Source organism: Rhea americana, unplaced genomic scaffold (genome assembly GCF_003343005.1).
Source record: "Rhea americana isolate MKP2758 unplaced genomic scaffold, rheAme1 scaffold_26, whole genome shotgun sequence".
Lineage (NCBI taxonomy): Eukaryota > Metazoa > Chordata > Aves > Rheiformes > Rheidae > Rhea > Rhea americana.
In genome coordinates this window covers 2152054-2172822 of record NW_028186379.1, presented here as the reverse complement: position 1 = coordinate 2172822, position 20769 = coordinate 2152054, and positions in this window count along the sequence as shown.

Sequence of the window (20769 nt, the reverse complement as noted above, 5' to 3'; positions counted from 1 at the left end):
CAATGGCCTTTATTTTTCCTTCAAGAGCTGATGGCCTCCAGAGGTTTGTATATTTTTCYTTAATCACTTAGTTTACCTCCCCAGCTTACTAAGGATTGTGGATAGTAGTGTTGAACAGTACCTGGAACTAGACTGTTGATATCACTGAGTGACGAGAGCAATTTCCAGTTAATTTTAGCAATATTGAGTAGAAGACATTYTGTAAAGAGAAATGCTGTGTCTCTTCACTTTAAGAATTCAAAAGTAGTCTAAAACTAAGATGTTTGTATACATAAATTGTGAACACATTCAAAATACAAATCTTATCACCAATATAACAGCAAAATTATTGCCAAAGTCCTCTTATAACAAGTTTCACTGGTATTATAAAGGGAAAAATTAAAACATGAATGGCAGCTAAATGATTGTTAAAGTATTGTTTTACCTAATCAGAGATAATGAGCCTTACAGGATTAAAAAGTGTTTATAAACAACCAAATATTAATCACAAAAATACATACTCAGCTCTGTCATACTCTGAAGACAGAGAAGRCCAATTTTGTTTCCATTGTACACACAAAGATTTTTATTTTCGCTATTGGCATCAATGYATTTCATATTTGACTTTAAATGCATTGGCAAAATGTACATTTTTTTCCCAGTGATTCCTACAGCAGAAATATAAAGATCATCATGTTTGAAACTAGTTGATGGATTACATGACCTTTTGTGGGTCCTTTTGGACTTATTTTCTGTGATTTCTATTGAAATACCATTTTGCCTTTACCTTTTTTTTCTGACCTGGAAATAGAATATTATTACACTGGATAATGAGTTACATACCACCATTTAAAATGCTATTAAGTATAGGTGTCTCTCCCCATAACTGTAATTCTATAGGTACTAATGTAAAAGAAATACTGTAGACCTTTTTGAGGGATGATTTATCAGGAAGGTGACACATACATTACTAAAGCATAAGAAATACAAATAGCTGTAAGATATTTATGCCTTTTACAGGCATTCTAACCTTTTTAGAAAATGGCTATAATTTGAAGATATAATGTGAAGGGAGTGTTCTTAATGCTACATTAATTACAAGAACTCACTTCATTCCCTCTTTGGAGACATTTTTGTATTTTTATATGAAAAGATGCATATAATATTGTGGCAATAATGAGCTTAATGTAACTGGAAGCTATCAGATGAGGTAATATCAAAATTTCAAACACAAATAGCATCAGAAAAATCATCTATATGCCTGAATATTTTTCTGTYGCACATGCTGAAAACTTTTTTTCCTTACCACTAAGTGGCACTGTATTATTTGCAGTTGACTGTTCAGGTCATATCAAAAACCCTTCGGGCCAAATTTGTTCTTGATATAGCCTTATTAAGTCAATGGAGTTACATGTGAAATGAATTTGGTCRAGAGTTTTAAAGGCGTCTAATTCTAAAGCATATCTGTAAATTTGCATTGTGGAGGTCCAGGAGAAAAATAAAAATCAGTTAGTGTTTAATTTTGCAAGCAGCTGACCCTTTCATTTGGTGTTTAACTATTTCATTATAATTTTTTCCTACCAAATTAGCCCTAGTTAAGAAGGATCAKCTTATCTATTTCAGTAGGACTGTCAGTAAATTTTGATTTAAAAGTGGATGAGCTCTGTGCTCTTTGCGTTTACCCTTAATTTTCATTAAATTAATATTGAATATTTTAAAATATGTGTGCATATGACAAAGCTTGGTATTGAAAATCTTGTTTTACTCTAGCAAAATGTGTCAAGGTATAAAGAACTGGAGATGTTCAGTTTTGCCCAATGTTACTGTTCACTCTATATTTTGTTTCCTTACAGTGATAAAAGAGCAAGTAACTACATGAGAATTTTCAAAATAGTGCTTAGAGCCACTTTTATCTTTGACTTATCACTGTGCAAAAACCACAGAAATATGTTACTATGTCATGAGATACTATAAACCTTTAAGCAAAGCTGCTTACACCTTTGACACAAAACAATCCTTTCCTTCTTAATATACATAAAAATTGTCACTTGCTTAGATAGTAAAAGAAAATGACAGCTATTTTCCAGAGCCTTTAGCAAAGAGATATTTTATTCAGTCCTTTATATAMAAACTGAGAGCTTTATTTGAGAATAAAGGACTTTCTATATGCATTCACATCCACAAGCACATCTCTCATTGCCTTCATGCAGAAAAATATGTGTATGAGAAAGGAATGTGGCACAAAAGCTCTGACAGAAGGAAGTATGTCCATATGCTAAAGCATTACCTGTGGAGGTGGGACTCCATGAGTTCCCTGCTTATATCTACCAAATATTTCCCTTTCTGTTTTCTATCAGGCACCTAGGCACCTACATGGTCTTCTCTTACCACAACTGCCATGAAAAGATTTATTTTATTGTAGGTCTTAGCACTGCATTATCAATATTTRCCAGGATATTTTGGGTCAATTTTTTATTTTTAAGAGCTAACTGTTCATTTCTAACCAGAAGAGATTTTACTATTCTGTGGTATTGGACTCTTTGTGGCCTATTTCACTATTGCTCATGAAATACTTTGAGAACATTGGATTGTAGTTATCTGTAGAAGCATATGACATTATTATAAATGGGATTCTCCAGTTTCTTCATAGTGTTCATTATTTTGCTAAAAATAGAAATAATTTTTCTTATATCTACTATTAAGCTTTGTTTAAAGCTTACTGATTTTTCTGTGAAGCTCAGAACGACATCACCTATATGACAACTGCAAAGTTTATTGGAAGAGATCTGATCTTTTATTAGACAATTTGATATAGTCAGCCAAAATAGATGAGCTTTCAGGCACACCAGTATCACCTCAAATGTACATAATCTTTTCAGATATTGAAGGCAAAAGCAATGGTGATTGAATACTGTTCCTGCAGTGACTTGGAACCATGTCTTAGGTTATATGACTAGACCAAGAGCTAACGTGCAACTTTCAAATACTGTTTCTCTGTTGTATCTTTAATGTGGCCTTGGAAATTACCTTGTTGAGTAAACTGAAATATTAGAATAATTCATTCTTTGGTATTGTTTAGAATGCCAGCAACGATTTCTTTTGTGTTTCTGATTGAGATGTTGCTTTATTTGTTGTTGTTATGAAAAAATATGTGAACGATCCATACCTGAGAGAATAAGAGCRGAATCGTCTTACAAGTACTTTCCTTTTAGCAATGTATGTCCATATGTGTGCTGATTTTGCTGCCAAAATTAGCCAAAATAAATTCACATTCAGCTACTTCAAGAAATGTATCATGGAATTGAGAACTCCATTTTCTTTTAATCAAAACTTGAAAATTGTGAATATTAAAATTAATCCATATTTTGTAAACATTAAGAGAATTATCTTTAAAGAAAGCTTAAASGCAGGAGTTTTAGAAAGAGCTAAAGCAGTTGACTTGGCTCTTACAGTTCAAATCTATCCTCAGCAGGATGTGCAATTATAATATGTGTACTAGGATAGCACATTCCTGCTGTGTCTGGTCCCAGCCTTTAGCTGGATCCACACAAACTAATTTAGGAATTGGAATTGTGTAGACTCTATGAGGTTGAGTCAGCAGTGAGAATGGTGTCATCTTCTCAGTACCGCTGACAAGATTCTGCATATATACATGATCTCATTTATCCAGCAACTGTTTGACTATCTCTGCACTGATGTCTATTTTAATATCATTCTTGACAATACTTTCTGTATGGATAGCATTACGTTACATGATGCCTCTGTGATATACGGTCACCTAAAACTACGTCATTACTTATCCAAACTGAACCTGAAAGAGCAATAAATCCCATCATGACCCCAAAATTTAGTTACTGGAATGCTCCATGCTTGCAGTATCATTGTGCTTTTGCTCTCGCTCAGTACTTTTTCAGAGTAGCCTGAGCTACTGTAATCTAATTGTTGCAGAGCATTTTTATATTAGGTACACTAAATTGGAGCATTGATTTTGAAATCACTAAAGTTTAAGACCATCAATAAAGTCAGTCTGGCAACATTTAAGAACTGATCTTTGTGCTTTGCTGACATCTGTGTTCATGAACCAATTGTCACTTAAAGATCCCATCTGATATTTCAATTGATAACCATTATGTCATGATGAATCCTGCAAAAAAGTTCTGCACTTGCTATGTTTTTCCACTTGTTAAAAAAGGCTTCAGGTTCATTATCTGTTTGTTCTAAGGGCTGTGGATATTTCTGGACCATGAATTTGCTTTTCTTTCTAGTGTTTTGCTTTCCCTTCAGAAAAATTGACCCCTCATCTGTAGCTTGTTATAAGATACTATATTTATTTTGAATCTATTGACTGGTATCCACAGTGTTCCTAAATAAGAAATAGGAGATAAGGACTTTTGGAGTTAGTATGGTCAAATTTTCATGCAGATTACACAGAGATGTTTTAAACCCAAGCAAAATCAAACCCAGTAAAATAAAAGGCTATCCTCTTATAAAGCATACATAAAAATACAAATAAAGTAATTTGTAATGCATATCTGCATAAAATAGTGTTATTTCCCCAAACTGTCATTAGTATAAAGCTATCTAGTCTCAACTGCAGTAAAAGTAATAACTCCCTTCCTCTATCAGCTTCCAGGAATAAGAACTGAAAACTGAATAAAATTTGCTGTACTTGGCTCATAATAAGTAGTAGTAGTAACAGTATTTATTAAAGAAGTAAAATCTGCTAGCCAGTTTATCGAAGAATGAATCTTTAAACTGTTTGCCCTCTAATGAGCATAGAGAGTTTCAGCTGAAATGTCTAGAAACAAAGAGCATAACTCCACAGGCAAATAATAAGTTCTGAATGAAGAACATGATGGTATACAAAGAATACCACAACTGCAGAAAAATGAATCTACCAGAAGAACAACTGATGAGTGTGAGTCTAAATGCACAAGTTCTGATTCACACAAGATAAGGAGTCTGGCTGTGTAAGAAAGGTGATGCCTATGTTTAATATGTAGCATGAGATGTTTTTTAAAAGAGAAAGACTTCACCAAGCATTGCTTCATGTTACAGATAGAAGGGATAATATAAAGTGTTATTTGAGTTTGTTCAGTGGTAAAGGGTAAGATAGCACACCACTTTGTCTTGAACGTTATACTGAATTAACGCATCTCTGCCCTACTGCTTATCCCACATTACTTTCTATATATATTGTCTCTATCGACTGCACACTATGGGTATTATCTCACATCTGCGGTGCAACATGCATTTATCCCACTGTTTATATGTGGTAACAAGAGTGTCGTAGAGATTCAGTACTCGCTTGCTAAGATTATATATCTCAGAGTGCTGAATGCCAGTTCACACCAAGTCTGTGAGGAGGCTTAGAGTCGTACCCGTGATTTACGAAGAACGCAGCCTACACACACCTACAACTTACCCATACTTAGAGAGATCATAGAAGCCTAAGTAGATAGTGCGGTAACCTAAATATGCAGCACCTGGGGTTTTGCACGTTTTGTCAGGGCCTTTTAACTCTGCTGCTTTTTTTTTTTTTTTTTTTTTTTTTGCCATTCTATGGGTTGACTGACCAATGTATGAATAAAATTGCCAGACACGTGCTTATCATTTGTATCAGGGCCAGTATCTCCCACACACATCTACATAACTAACAATGACCTACATAAATCCTCACATACGTTGCTTTATATATGTCAAGCTGCAGGTGTTTCTGCACTAGTCAATAAGGGTTAGTTTTTCAACAAAACTTGTTTTTTTTCCTGGTTCTTTATGTTTAGAAAGCTTGAAGAAAAGGAGAAGTCCATATGATTTTGCAGAAATAAAAGTTTTTAGATCTGCTAGTTTTTATGGGTGTTGAAAGTGTGCTGGTTCCTGATGGTGTAATGGCACTTCTTAATTATTTTTTAAGCAAAATTGAGGACAGGTTGTTGCTGCCAGAAGTGATTGGCTAGTACTGCTTTTCTCCACCATTTAAAGCATGAAGCTGAGAAGCTTTATGAGGGTATTTTTGGGAGCATAATTCTAGAYTACAGCTTGTTGTTGTTTTTATATCTTTTTTGACACTTATTTTTTTAAAAGACTCCCTTTTATATAGTTTCTACTTAAAATGATAGTTATTGCTTTTGCACTGGTAGTTTTAAACTTTTAAAAACCTATCTTTGTTCAAAAGTGTTCTTGAATGCCTATGTAACTGTTGATATTATGTCTGTCCTTGACTTACATAGTTTGAGTAAGGGGAATTGAGAAAGCCTTGGCTGAAGAGTGGGAGAAATGCCTCCTTTCAGCTGCAGATTTTGGAAATGGAGAAAAAGCATGAAGAGGTATGAAGTAGCATAGGGAATATGACAAAACTTTGTGGTAGTAAGGCAAGAAAAAAAGATTTTTTTCTTTAACTAGTCTCACACTAGCAGTCAGGTAATATGTGTGCTTTGTCATTTGAACTTGGCTCAGGGGCTAAATGCAAAAGAAAAACAAATTATTTTGCAGCAGTGGCATCCTTTAAAACTGTGCAGAGCCTTATAAATAGAAAAAAGGTAGGAATGACCATTATAAGCCACCACATGTTGACAGAGTTGAAACTATTCTAGATAGCATTCTTGCAGGTATACTAGTTAAATGTAAAAATCCAGCATATTTTAATGCTGTTCCCTGAGGCTGATCTTGAATACCAATGAACTCATGTGCTATACTCAGGTTCACATTATAAAACAGATTTTTATCAGGGTCTTTAGTGGAGTTGGGAGCAAGAGTACAGTTGTCTTAAGTTAAATAATAACCAAAGTGAAAGCATACGTTATTTCAAAATAATATTGCCAGGTTTAAATTCTTAGCTTTTTGCTCAACAAAACAGAAAAATAGCAGCTTGGAGCTAATCTCCCTCCCTTTAAAGTCAACAGGTGTTTGGGTTCTAGAATCTATTTTAATAGTTTATATTATTTTAAAGGAAATATGATAGGCAGAAATTATCCTCCTGGAGTAACACTTAAAATACAATTCTCTTGGCAGGGGTGGGGAGATGATAGGATGAATATGGGAACTTCTTTGCACATTTTCACAGAATTATTTTCTTATTTGAAAACTTTGCTCCATTTTGAAGTTTAAAATGTTACTCCAGCATCACGTTGTATATCAAGCAGGATACAATGAGACAGCTGTCTCCTGATGTGCCCTGAACATTACAGGAGATATATAAAAGATATAGCTGAGCTGTAAATTTGAATTTTCAGTGAAAAATTTCACTTGGACCACTACTTCATGTTCTCTGGCTATCAAAATTGCATTTTGCCTTCTAATAAAGATGTTTTATAATTAATAAGAATAATTAATTTCATAGATCATAGTAAGAAAAATAGGTTCATATCTCAAATGTAGAAATTACCTGTAAATATTCTAGATACAAAGGAAGGTCAGCGGTCTATTCAGAGAGGTTTGCAGTATGTAGCTGAATAAAAGGTTTACTTTTATTGCAAAATGGATTTGCAAATAAAAACAGAAAAAGCAAAGCAAAACCTACTGACAGGTAAAATTAGGAAATTGTGAAAAATTGAGATAATTGATTTTACACAGTGATGGAAGACTGAATTCTGATTAACTAAATTTGGACTTGACTTAAGGATTGGAAATAAGACAGGAACAGAAGAACGTTAAGTAGGCTGGTTCTCATAAATTAGGATGGTGTGAAATATAATGAAGGGTAACTTGTATGATATACCTGGATTTTCCAGAAATATTGAGGCAAATGTAATATGAATGTTCCTTTCATTCTTTCAGATGACAGATAAACAAGAGTAATTTTGCCTTGTGAGTGGAAATACTATGAAGAGCAAAATAATATTTTTGAAATATTAGTCTGTAAAGCTTGACAGGTCAAAGGTGATACAAAAAGGAAATTGGGTTAAGTTTTCAAATAGGACACGATGCAATGTGTGCTGAAAAATCTACAGCCTTAGCTGTAGATGATATTTCCTAAAATATACTTGTGTGATAGTCAATGAGCTCATGGAGAGATCAGCTTAAAATTCAAGTTTTGACAAGATGTCACTTTTAGAAGATAAATAACCACTGAAAAAAACAATGTGAACCAACCTGAGTGTAGTAAGTATTTAAATAGCATTGGCTTGTTATTGATATATAACATTCACCAACATTTTTCTTCTGGTTTTAATAAAACTAGATATTTTTGGTAGTTTTTTCTCTGTGGTTTTATGAGATAATCAGTTAATAGATCCCCACTGTTAATGATGCATGCCATTGATTTTTTTTGTCAGGGGAAAAAAAAAAAAGATACTTGAAAGGTGATAACCACAAATAGCCTTCCTGCATCTACTATGGAGGTCTCAAAAGTCTGCCTGCTTACAGATTTGAACTGACACAGGCACAGTCAATTCATCAGGGGTCATTTGTGAATATATATAATCCAGTATGAAAAGACTTAATTGAAAAAAAACACAATTCTTAACTGGATTTTTTTCATATGCAGAAACCATGATGAATGAGTATTTTTAGCTATTTAAGAACAATAAAATACAGCTTAAAGTGCTGCAGTCTTTATACAACAATTTGCTTTTAATTATGAACAATTGTATGATACCAGAAATCTACCTGTAGCTTAGCAGAAACAGGTTAAAATCACTATTACCTTCTTATATTTCTAGGTAAGTTTCCAAGATACATGCTAACTTTAAGCACTGATGCAGAGACAAATATATTTTATTTGATTTGAAGTGATAAAGCTCATAAATTTATGTAAAGTGTAATAAAAAGGAAAAGTTGTTGCCATTATCATTAAAAGTAGATTTAACAGATTGAGCTGAACCAATTGCTTTTGACAGCCCAGAGGATATTTATATTTTCAGTGAACTTTTTATATCAATTTTTCATCACTAAACTATTTACTCTTGCTGGTTAGCTAGATTTTGTCTCCCTTGATTGTTCATATGGGAAGGAGATGATGACGTTATATTTAATTTTCATTACTCCTGTGAGTGTATATGGTTTGAGATGCTTGGTATGATGTATTCTGTTCATATGGTATTATTTTAATTCTCTCTTATCTCTAAGTCTATACTTAAATAATTTTATTAAAAGGGAACGAGCCTTCCCCACAATACTAAAAGTAAGGCATCAGAAAAAAAGAATTGACATAGATATGAAGAGAGTCCTCGACATGAGAAGATTCCCTTTTCTGTTTTTTCTGTTCTGTAGAGTGATTTTAAGCATTGATCCAACATGTATCAGGACTCAAGGTTCCTACCAACTTCTATAAAGTTCCTTTGCAAATGCCTACTCAGAATAAGAAACTTAAAAGTGCATGCACATGCTAAACAAAGTTAGAGCATACTGCAGTACATTTTAATCAAAGATTTTTAACAAATTAATCTGACCATATCCTGTTTACTCTTCCATTTATTTTTCCCAAAGCTGATTCTCACATGGAAGAGGGAAAGATTCCATATTAGAGAAAAAGTGCTCATTAACAAAAACTAAATTTTAACTTTTTACATACAAGTACATTTACCAGAAGTACTTTTATATTCATCCAATCAGTGCAGCTAAACTGATGAAAGTCTTAAAAGGTAAGATAAATGGAGGAGCCATAAGACAGCACACAAAACTATTCTGTCAATCTTATTATGTGAGGTTATAAGAATATTTTTTGATAATCACTTCACAGGGACTCCTAATTACACTCCTCATCAGTTTTGCCTTCAGATATGATCACGGTGACCAATGACTTGCACTAAAAAAAAAGACACAAGAGTAAAGCCAGAGAGCCTCAGAGACTTCTCAAGTGAGTCGAGACGTTACTGTTAACATTCAAACAAACTTTTAATTTAAGTTCAAACACAAAAGTTGCTTGGATGAAGTTTCAGCTATGGTCTAGAGAGTGCTCTCATCCCCTCTTAGCTAGCTTCTTGCTGGTAGTCCATCTAATATAATGAAAGGAGGATGGTAGTGTCCTGTAGCAGAAACAGAACACATTTTTTAGGAACTAACTTACTGTCATTCTATTTACTTCTATGAATATCTAAAACGATGTATGAATACCAAACATAGGATAGGAGTTGTCAATTCTTTTGGAACACACAACCTGCTTATGTTTAAAGAAAGAATATTCTATGTTATGTCATACAAAAAGTCATCAGTAGAAAAAGTTCAGGTGTATACAGAGCAAAAATAACAGCCTGTTTAAAATACCAGCCAGTGAAGATAAGGTGAGATACATTCATTATGTCTGTAGGAATTAGAGATATATGAATATCAATTTTAGTGCAATATTTGTGACACTCAGAATTCCCAGTGTGACTAAAGTATGTCTGAAAGTCTCTCTTCAGACACTGGAAAGAATCATAGAATCGGTAAGGTTGGAAGGGACTTCTGGAGATCATCTAGTCCAACCTCCCTGCTCAGCAGGGTCACCTACAGCATGTTAGACAGGGTTGCATCCAGACGGGCCTTGAAGATCTCCAGAGAAGGAGACTCCACAACCTCTCTGGGCAACTTGTTCCAGTGCTCCGTCACTCTCTCAGTGAAGAAATTCCCCCTCACGGTCAGGTGGAACTTCCTGTGCTTCAATTTCTGTCCATTGCCTCTTGTCCTGTCACATGGGACAACTGAAAAGAGTTTGTCCCCGTYCCCTTGACACCCTCCSTTYAGGTACTTGTACACATTGATAAGATCCCCCCTCAGTCTTCTCCTCCCCAGGCTGAAGAGGCCCAGCTCTCGCAGCTGTTCCTCATAGGGCAGGTGCTCCAGCCCTCTGATCATCTTTGTAGCCCTACACTGGACTCTCTCCAGTAGCTCCATGTCTCTCTTAAAGGAGTCTGGGAAAGATAGATGAATGACTGGACATAACACCTGAATGAAATAGCAGTGCTCACTGCAGCAGCACTGCCAACATGCAGGAGAAAATCCAGATAAAACAATATTTATAGACTGGTGGAGCAAAGGAGAGTGAGAATTTTGGCAAGAGATAAATGGTTCATGCTTTAGACAATGATTTACAGTGTGAAGGGTAGGAGGAGGATTATTTTGTCAGGGACAGATACAAAGTTCAGTACAGAAAGTAACGAAAAATAAATCTCAATCTTTCATTTGTTATCTCACACTTACAATGCTCTCATTACTGATTTTCAAACATATGCAATTGGCAATATAGTACTTTTCAAAAAAAATGTCCGTCTGGTATTTCTTAGGGAGACTGAAACCTTCCTTCTGCTGTATCAGTAAGGAAGAACTTAGGAGAAAATGATACTGCCTGCTAACGAAATTAATCCAATTCCTTTAGGGTTGAGTAAGACAGATGTAAGTAACCTTTGCAAAAATGACATGTATCCAAGGTCTTTGGAATGCTTTTGGGCAGCGTGAGGTCTAGTTAATGGAGGAGATAAGCTTAGGTTAGCTCAGATCTACACATTAGACATATGAATTGCTGGACCAATCCACATTGTTTTTAATTTTGTTTCTTTATTGGACTCAGGCATCTAACAATAGCAGAATGTGAGCATTCAGAAAGGAGGCCTGATGGGCTAAATGTCCTCTACCTCTTTACAAAAGAAAAAGACTGGTGACAGAAGAAAACAAATCCTCTTTACTTAATGTAGACCTTTGTCTCTGGTGTGCAAGTCCTCTGTGTCCAAGGATAATTAGCACTTTATAATGCTAATTATTATAATTATGTCTGAGAAAAAAATCATTAGGGGGTAGGTCTGTTCAATGATTTTCAATTGCCCCCTCTATTCAAAAATAAGGTCATTTTTCGATTAACTAGTTTTAGAAGCTCAAAGCTCGAAACAGTGTTACAGAAAATCCTTTGATTTTATTCTCTCATTTATGATATTTTTCAAGTCATTCAAAGCCCCCAATAAGGAAAAATAAAATAATGTCATAAAGTATGGCTGTCATAAAATTACATCAAAACTTTCTGGTTTAAGGATACCAAAATGAAAAAAAAAATTGTATCCTTTTGTCATTTTTTGACATGAGAATGTGTGTGCTATACTAAAATAATCTAAGAAAAGTCACCTTGCAGTTTCTTTTCTCACACATATCTATTTGAAATGCAATGATAGCTGGAAATTGAAAGACATAATTTGTCAAACATTAATAAGAAATATAAATGTGGGACAATAGGAAAAAATTCAAATGGAGGCATCATCCTGACTGTGAAAATGACCAGCTGAATAGAAATTCCTTGTTTTTCTTCTTACTAGGCATAGCATTTGTACAGAGAGCATAGCTTAGTTGTCAAAAACTTTTCAAATATTTGAAAGTATGTTAAAAATCAATATTGTGACCAGCATATAGAATCTCAAAGATGATATTTTTAAAGTTTGTCACTGGATGTAGTGAGTTCATTTTGCTGGGGAGCTACAAAGAGATTTTTCTGTGACTGAATATAATTTTGATTGTGGAACAGAGAACAAGAAGTGACTTGTTAAGATACTTTACATGTTCTTGAATGTGTAATTAACGACAAATAATACTGCATAATCAGCTAGACACAGGGGCTAAAAGAAGGTATGTGTCCTGATTTGTACAAAAAAACACAGCTTCTGTTTCTGAGGAACCACTTTTTTTTTTTCTTTCTTTTCCCTTCCTTATTGGGACTGGTTGTTTTAAGTATCTGAGGGCAGAGAAGAAATTCTAGCATATGGCCTAACTCAGGTTTCATGACAAAAGTAACAACCATATATATGCTATACCTTAAAAATGGCTGATAACTTTTGCAATAGTAAGTGCTGTGAAAACTCCTGAGGGGATTTCTCAAACATTCACAAAACAGGAGCAAGCAACTTTTGCTTTAAGGTTGAAACTAGGATGTGTGCAAATGCTTTTGCAGCCTGGATCAGACACTTTCTCACAGCTCTAGAGGCTAGCCCCAATAATAATAAAAAAAAATTATTGAAGAGGAAAATGTTTCCCTCCCAAGGTTGTGAAGAAGAAAGATCCTCACTGTAAAGGTCTCCAGATGGAAATTAGCCCTTCACATGTAATTTGACATCTTAAAAGGAAAAGCTTCCCAGGAGAAAGCAAGATATTTGTTGCACAGATTGAAAACTTTGAAAGGGAAAGGCTCCAGWGAGTTTTGAGAAGATGGCCACTTCACTTTTCAGAAGGTTGGTGCTGTTAAAGAAAGAAATGTAATGAAAATCCTGGTAAAAAACAAAAACAAAAACAAAAAATACTTTAAGGCTCTCCTTCCAAAATCACACACCAAGTTCAGTTTTTATATAATAACAAAATATGCTCAGTTGCAGATGTTCTATATTAAAAAAAAGAATATTTGTTTAACAAGTATCTGAGAACACAGTTTAAGCAATGTAAAGGTCAAGTAAAAAAAAAAAGCTGTTCATGTTCTGTCCTTCTCCCTCCATTCAGAATTTCCATGTATTATGAATTTGAGGTATCATAATTAATTCTGTGTGGAGATCCAGTTCCCTGATGAAGTCAAAGGAATCTCTTATGTCTAAAAATAAGCTGCTGTTCCTTGTATTAGTATCCTATGGAGACTGAGGTCAGAAATTGATGTAAATGCATCAGGCAGTCAGGCATTTCAAACTGCTAAGAGCTACACCTGATTCTGCTGTGCCTCATTTTTAAACAATAGAAAGTAAAAGCACGGATACTTTTTCCCTTGCTCCCTTTTTATTGTGCTTTGTACATCTGACTTGTCTTTGCTACTGACCTTTTCACAATGTACAACTCAGCTGAAAAAGAGTAAGATCACAGCACAAGTACAGCAGCTGTATGTGATGGCAGTTGCCATCACAAAGCTATTTGATAGGTACCAACATTAAGGTACAAAGTTTTATCATTAAAGTGACCTCGGTTCTTCTAGTTCATCAATTTTGAGTACCAAAATGATTATGATGTTCTTTCCTTCAGAGAAACAAAATGGTCAGGAGTCTTCTGGTTTCTTCCAGTTAAATTATAGCCATGGCACTTTAACCTCAGAGCTAAGCAGTGGTTCATGAACCACTGATACGGGTAAGGCCATGATAAGCAAGTTTGCACATGGTCTGCAAAATTAGTATTACCCTGTTATGTTTATAAATCAACTGTCAGTTTGATGATAATGTTACCTGTTTACCTACTAAAAACTGGCAGGGATCTCTTGATCCAAAGGAGTAGAGAATGTAAGGAAGCCAATTTGTTCTACTACAGATAATTTTTCTACTGACAGAAATATTAGCACCTTAAGATGCTACAAAGAAAAAGAAAAGTTAGATTTTCAGAAAAAACTTCCATACTTCCCTGCAAAATAGACAGCTACAAGAAATTATTGGAAAGAACCGCTTCATATATGAATAAAGTCCTAGAAAACCTACAGCTTGTTCATAATCAACCATCTTTGACTGGAAATATGAAATATGATGTAGAAGACATAGCAAAACATTTTTAAAACCTTCTGTGGCCAGATCACAACACTATTCTGATCACTGTTGCTTAACAGGCAAAGAAGGACTACATGAAGAGGTAAGAACTTCTAATGTTGGCAGATGGTAGCTAGTCTAAAGAAAATATTGTTTATTCCAGGTTTTTTCTTTTCTTTCTTTTTCTTTTTTTTTCTTTTTTTCTTTTTTTGCCTTCATACAGTGATTCTGCTATTTCAGGCGAGGTGCCAATAATTCAGGGTGGTGACACATGGGACTAATACAAAATGTGTTCAGTTTATAGTTAGGTTAAAATAGAAGCAAAGTTTAAAACAGGCAAAGTTGAAGTCAGGCAGTTTCAACTTTTTAAACTTCCCTGCACTAGTTTAGAAAGATTACTTGTGATGAAGCAAATCTGTTGGTTCAGGTGGGTGTAGAGCCCCCGGTGCAAGCTGTGAGATCTCTAGCCCAAAGAATCAATAAATCTTCTAATTGTGTCATGCCACATCTGTGATTTAGACTGGAATATATTCTGTGATTTGTTTAATAAACTTGCAAGCTTAAATACCATGCGTTTGTGGGATGCTCCCCTGGGATTCATCCTTAAGGTTGCCCAAATGTATCTCCTCTTCCAGTGACCTACGTAGGAAGTGACATGAGACATGTGGTGGTTTAATTAGCAAAATGTTGGCATCAGATTAATAAAGGAGAGAATATCCTTTTCTGCAGTCTCTGTTTCATATAAATATCTCTCTCAGAGCTCTAGTTCCATATGGCAATTAGAAGTACTTGTTAACATAGTTGTTTAGGTATGTGAATAATGAAAGTGGGTTTTCTCTAAGCCTGTAAGAACTAGAAATGGACAGACTTGTTCGGATAAAATTCAGCCTCATGCATCTACATAAATATTCACCCATTTTTTAAACCCAAACTTAAACTAGAATCTTCTAATATTCTTATTTCTGGTTGATTTTTTAAATTATTATTTTAATTATTTTTTTATTTACCTCTGAACTGAGTTTTGCTTGGAAATGAAAGCCATGATTCCACTAAAAATCACCATTGCAAAGAAATACTYATATAATACTGGAAGATTTTTTATATTTGGATAAGTTGAGTACAGTTTTTAAAGATAGTAAAACATTGGGTACTGGGTTTTTAGTAACCCACAAAAAATAACTATAGGTAGTTTTTATATTCCATAAAATTATCTTTCTCTGCCTTTAGAACACCCATCAGAAAATACAAATTCTCTTGAATTTACGTACTTCAGTATCCTTCAAAGATTTTTTTTTCAGAGTTTTTACTGTTTGACAGGTGAATTGCAAAAATCTTAACTTCATACTCAGTATTCACTTTTTTACTGATGATGACAGAATTCATAGTAAGAACATGACTGTACATATTTAGATAGATCAGTGATAGTATTGCAGAAGACAGTTCTTTAGAAAAATGTATGTGTAGATAAATTATGAATCCTTATCAAGATTACTTGTGTGTAGTTTTAAAAATTTCTTCGAAATTTGTCAAACAACACAAACTCTTAAGCTATTTTTTGTCTCGGAAAGTATAGTCATGTTTTGTATAACTGACACTAAAGCTGCTAGAATAAAGGACAATGGAGGTGAAAGTATGATGACTTTTTTTCTCTTTTTCATTAGCCTGAAAGTGAAGTTTGGGAGTATTGCAATCCTCACTCCATTAAGCCTTAAATTATCCCTTGCTCTCACTTTTGTTCAGAAAGTCTCATTGCAACTTATTCTTGAAAGACATGAATAGCTGTAGTATTTGTATAAGTTTCTTCCAAAAAGCAGCTCTTCTGGTGGTGCAACAGAAAAATCAGAGACAGAGCTTGACATATTTGTGAAATTATATAGCCAGCCAGAGACTGAACTTCATGACTGAAAAGTCCTTTATTCTCCCATATATCTGTGAGTGGACTGTATCATTTCATTTGAGAAGTTCTGTAATCCTCATGAAGTCATAAACCAAAAATTTTTGTTATTTTCCAGATGGAATTCATTCATAATTCTTTTTGATCCTCATTTGATTCTCAAGTAAATAAATTCTATTTTGTAATACTTCTAGACTTCATTCAGGATCATGTTCCTTTCTGACATTTGTCTTCTGATTATAGATATCTTAAAATCAAACTTTCTTGTGGTTAAAAGGTCCTTTTAATTTCTTTTCTTTTTTTTCTTTTTTCTTTCTTTCTTTTTTTTTTGCTCATTTGTTTATTATCAGAATGATTGAATGGCTTTTGCAGAATTTCAGATAGCTTATGCCATGTTTCAGATGATCATTGCATGCAATGAAATTGTTTTATTCTGCAAAGACTGCACTCTTAGAAAGGAAAGGAAACCCGCTTGCTCTGTTTTTAAATGTATGTAGGTTAGCAAAAGCATCCTTCAAAGGATTTAAGTGAGACTGGGACACATGCAACTAAACTGTGTTACTTGCAGATCTTTCAAAGACTGTGCAACAGGATATGGTCTATATTGTTATCTACCTAAAACTATAAACTCAAAGAGCAGCAGTAGTACAAAATGGATTTTTTAGAAAATATGTCATTTACTTGATTTACAACTTTGAAATTTAAAAACAGTCATTTAAAATACTTGTGGTTAGAATTAATAAAGAAAATAATAAAGAGTTCTAATGTTGGATAGTACTGACAGGCATAACATAAGCTTCCACAATTCTTATGTCTATTCACCTTGTCCTGCTGTGTTAAACCTCTGATATTTCAATTTTGAGCTTCTTGAACAGAGGCTTCTCTGTATTCTGAACTCTACCAGATAATATAATAGTGATTCTGTCACAAAGGTAAAAGAAGAATAAAATTGTCAATTTTTCTTTTTTCTCTTGTAACCTCAGTCCATATTTGAACCCAAGTTCCAGAAAATGAAAAGTTAATATCTTCATCGTCCAAAAAGATCTTCATGTACTGAGTCCCTTTGAAATCAATGGGACTTTGTGAGAATCATAAATGGCATTTGCAGGATGTAATTGTAGGGTCAAGGAATAGTGTGTCAGAGCACTTACCTCTAAGATTTTTCTCTGTGCCTATCTCTTAGTAGCAACAAAAAGTATTTCTTTCATTTTCTTCTAGCAACTGTGCCTTTTTAAATAGATGAAGAAACATAAAACATTAATTCATTCTTACTCAGATTTGAATTGAATGAATAGAACTAATGTATAATCTTCTTTCTGCAAAGTGATAAATATTTACTGTGTGTAATGAGATTTCATGTCAAAAATTGATGGTATTTATTGTGTTTTAATAAAAGCAGATTTGAAAGTGTTAGTTTTATTAAACAAAGGAAGTGTTGAAAATATTGCCATTTTCACATTTGCTTTTTCTATGGAGACCTTATATGCAAAGACAGATTTTGAGCTAACTATATTACTATGGAAATCAGTTGCAACAGAATAGAAATAGTATGAAATAATGAAAAGATTAATACTTCTTTACACCTTGTTTCATTTACTTATCAGTTACTTTTTTTTTTTTTGCTATTAGGTTCACACATTTTCTTTATTAAAAAGGTTTTCCTTCTTTTCTCATAATTTCGTTTCTTGGTTTGAATTTCTTAATATTACAACATTAAAAGGCATTTCATCCTTGGCTGAAATCTAGAAATTGAAGGCACTGCCATATGCAGTGTCCAAGTAAGCGTTACACAGATATTTGTTTCTCAACTAAGAAGCTATTTTCAAGTAAGTGCTGCTAGAAAGAGCCTGCATTTTCCTTAGTGCTGAGTCCAGTCATCAGTTACTTCCAATCTGACTTATGGCAGTCCCTTATCACRTATTGCCATTATCTACCAAGACTAYAGAGCTCAGCTTTCTTGGGGATTAGTCAAAATATCGGTATTCAGTTGTCAAGAGCTTGAAAATAGCTGTGCTGCTCCTTTAAACTTTAAAGCATTTAATATTTCACAGACAGATGAAGCATGTGATCAGACTTGCCTTTAAAAGGCTAAAAACTCTAGACTCTAAACAWGCTCAATAATATCTAGTTTCCAGGTCATGTAGCTCTAAGACTCTTATTGGTTGCTTTTTATTTAGTAAGGCAACAGCATTTCTTGTTAAATTAGTAAACCATTTTGAAAATGATAAATACATGAGAAAGTGTTTTTGACATTAATTAAATAAAGGGGAGAAAGTGAGAGCTAGAGAGAGCAAGAAATGGGTAGTCTAGCCTATCTTACAAAATAATAAATTCTTTAGATTGCAGGCATGTACATGCATGTGTGTATGTTTGTATGTAACTCTATAGCTAGGCATTTTTGCTGCAGGCAAACAGAAGGGAACCTCTTACAGCATCCCTTTAACTGGCATGAAGCCAGCCATGCTCATTTTCTGCAGCTGGCATGAAAATAAACTCATTTTTCCAGAAGTGACCCCCATTATTTCATTTTCCTAGCTCCCAACAAGTTGATGAGCTATAATACAAAGCAATGCAATTAATCGTTATATGGCATCTTTGTTAGGGTAGCGGTGATGATCAGCAGTTGGGGAGGAGGAGATAGTCTTGAGGTTGTGGTGAAATAAAGATTTTCAGCAGATTAAATGAGAAAAATCGCCTCAGATAAAAGATACATACTACATAGTTATGGATGGAGAAGGAAGGAGGTCTTATGTAAAGCCAACGAGATATTTCCCAGTGAAATCTATATTTTAAGCTTTTCGGTTTTGCTTTTATGTTTGTTTATTTTTGTTTTTTTAAATCTCCCTCTTTTCCTCGAAATGCAAGTTCCAGTTTTGATGAGGATGGATTTCTCATGTGAGAGCAGGCACTGCTCACTGTTCCCTTTCTGCAACTGAAAATAATAAAATAGAGCAGGCTGTCACCCAATTAAAGTTAACTCTCCAAAGGGCTGATAGCAGACATAGTTTGAACTTCTGCCTTCCTGTCTTCTGATGACCTTCACCAAGACAGTGAATCTAAATGGCAGATTTTTGTTGTATTTCCTAGTGAAACTTGTTTGTATTGTTTTACTGAATATCAGTAATTAAACTGTAGCTATACTAGATTGGAGAGACTGATTGGAGCCGTACTAGCAGGTCAGTCTCTCACATGCCAGTTCAGCTTTCCAAGTATAGAGTGATTGCCTCTTCTGCTGGTAGCTGAGTTCTCTGTCTGTATTTCCCATACTAGAAATGCACAGAAACTTTTAGGAAATTTTAACTTAAGATCTTACAAAACTGTCTATATTATATAACTCTAGTCTTGAACTGTGGACAATTCATGAGAGGTCAAAACAGGAAGATCAAGTCAGTTAACCTCATTATATCCACACATAGGAAAGAACAAYGAGAAACGTGTAAGTTTTGTAAGAAGTGTTTAAATTGGATGGAATCATTGCATGAATGAACTTATGTTCATTGTGAATGATATTCACAACGTGCAAATGCATCAATGAAGATGTACCACAGCAGCAACAAGCAAATAATCTCTGGTCCTTTTTCTTACAGGTGGCTCCCACCTTCCTGTGGTAGGAACCATGTTTCTATAAACATATTGGGTCACATGAATAGACAGAGAGATCGACCTTTTGGTTAGTCTCTGATGGAAATTARTTGTTCCCTCCTTTGACATAGAGTAACATGAAAGAATCTTGAAAGAGAACATGCTGATGAAGGAGCAGTAGTGCAGCTTCTTCCCTGGATAAGACACACAAGTGGGAAAGCTCTACAGTACCTTTCTGTCAGTAGATCCATTTGTGAGAGATGCAGTAGCACGGAAAGCAAAAATTAGTCAGCTAAAAAGCCACAACAAGAACTCAGTTACCAGCCGCCCAATTGGATGGCACCAGAAATACTGACTTGAGACCTTTTGCTTTAAAGGAGGAAGGAAAGCCTACTGTAATTGAGATAATAATGTCTATTAGAATTTTATAAAAAATATATTAGCGTTATTATTCTGTTTAATAATAATACCATAGCATGTGAGAAGACAAGACTTTTATAATGCTAGTAAGACAGACTGCCTGTTTCAGGGAGACAACCTCAGGCAAGCAGACAGTAACGAGAATATATATAACTAGTCCCAAAACAGTCAATCCACAGTCTTATGAATCCATTTGCAAGAATAAGTTACCCATATGCATAGGATTTTCAGATCAGGAAAACATAACAGAAGGACATGACAATATAAGGAGAAATGTAGGAAAAGATGCTCATGAAAAGAATATAATATTTGAGAAAATATTGGATCTATTTTGAGGATTATATGGTATGCAAGAAGATAAGGTAGGGACTCTTAAATAGTTTCTGTGGTTTTAAAATCTCTACTACTTCTAAAAAGATTTTTCATTTTATTAAAGAACATTTTTGGAACCAGTCAAGACTTCACAGCTGTGGAATTTGTTTGGTCTTATGATAGTATATTTATAATCAGACA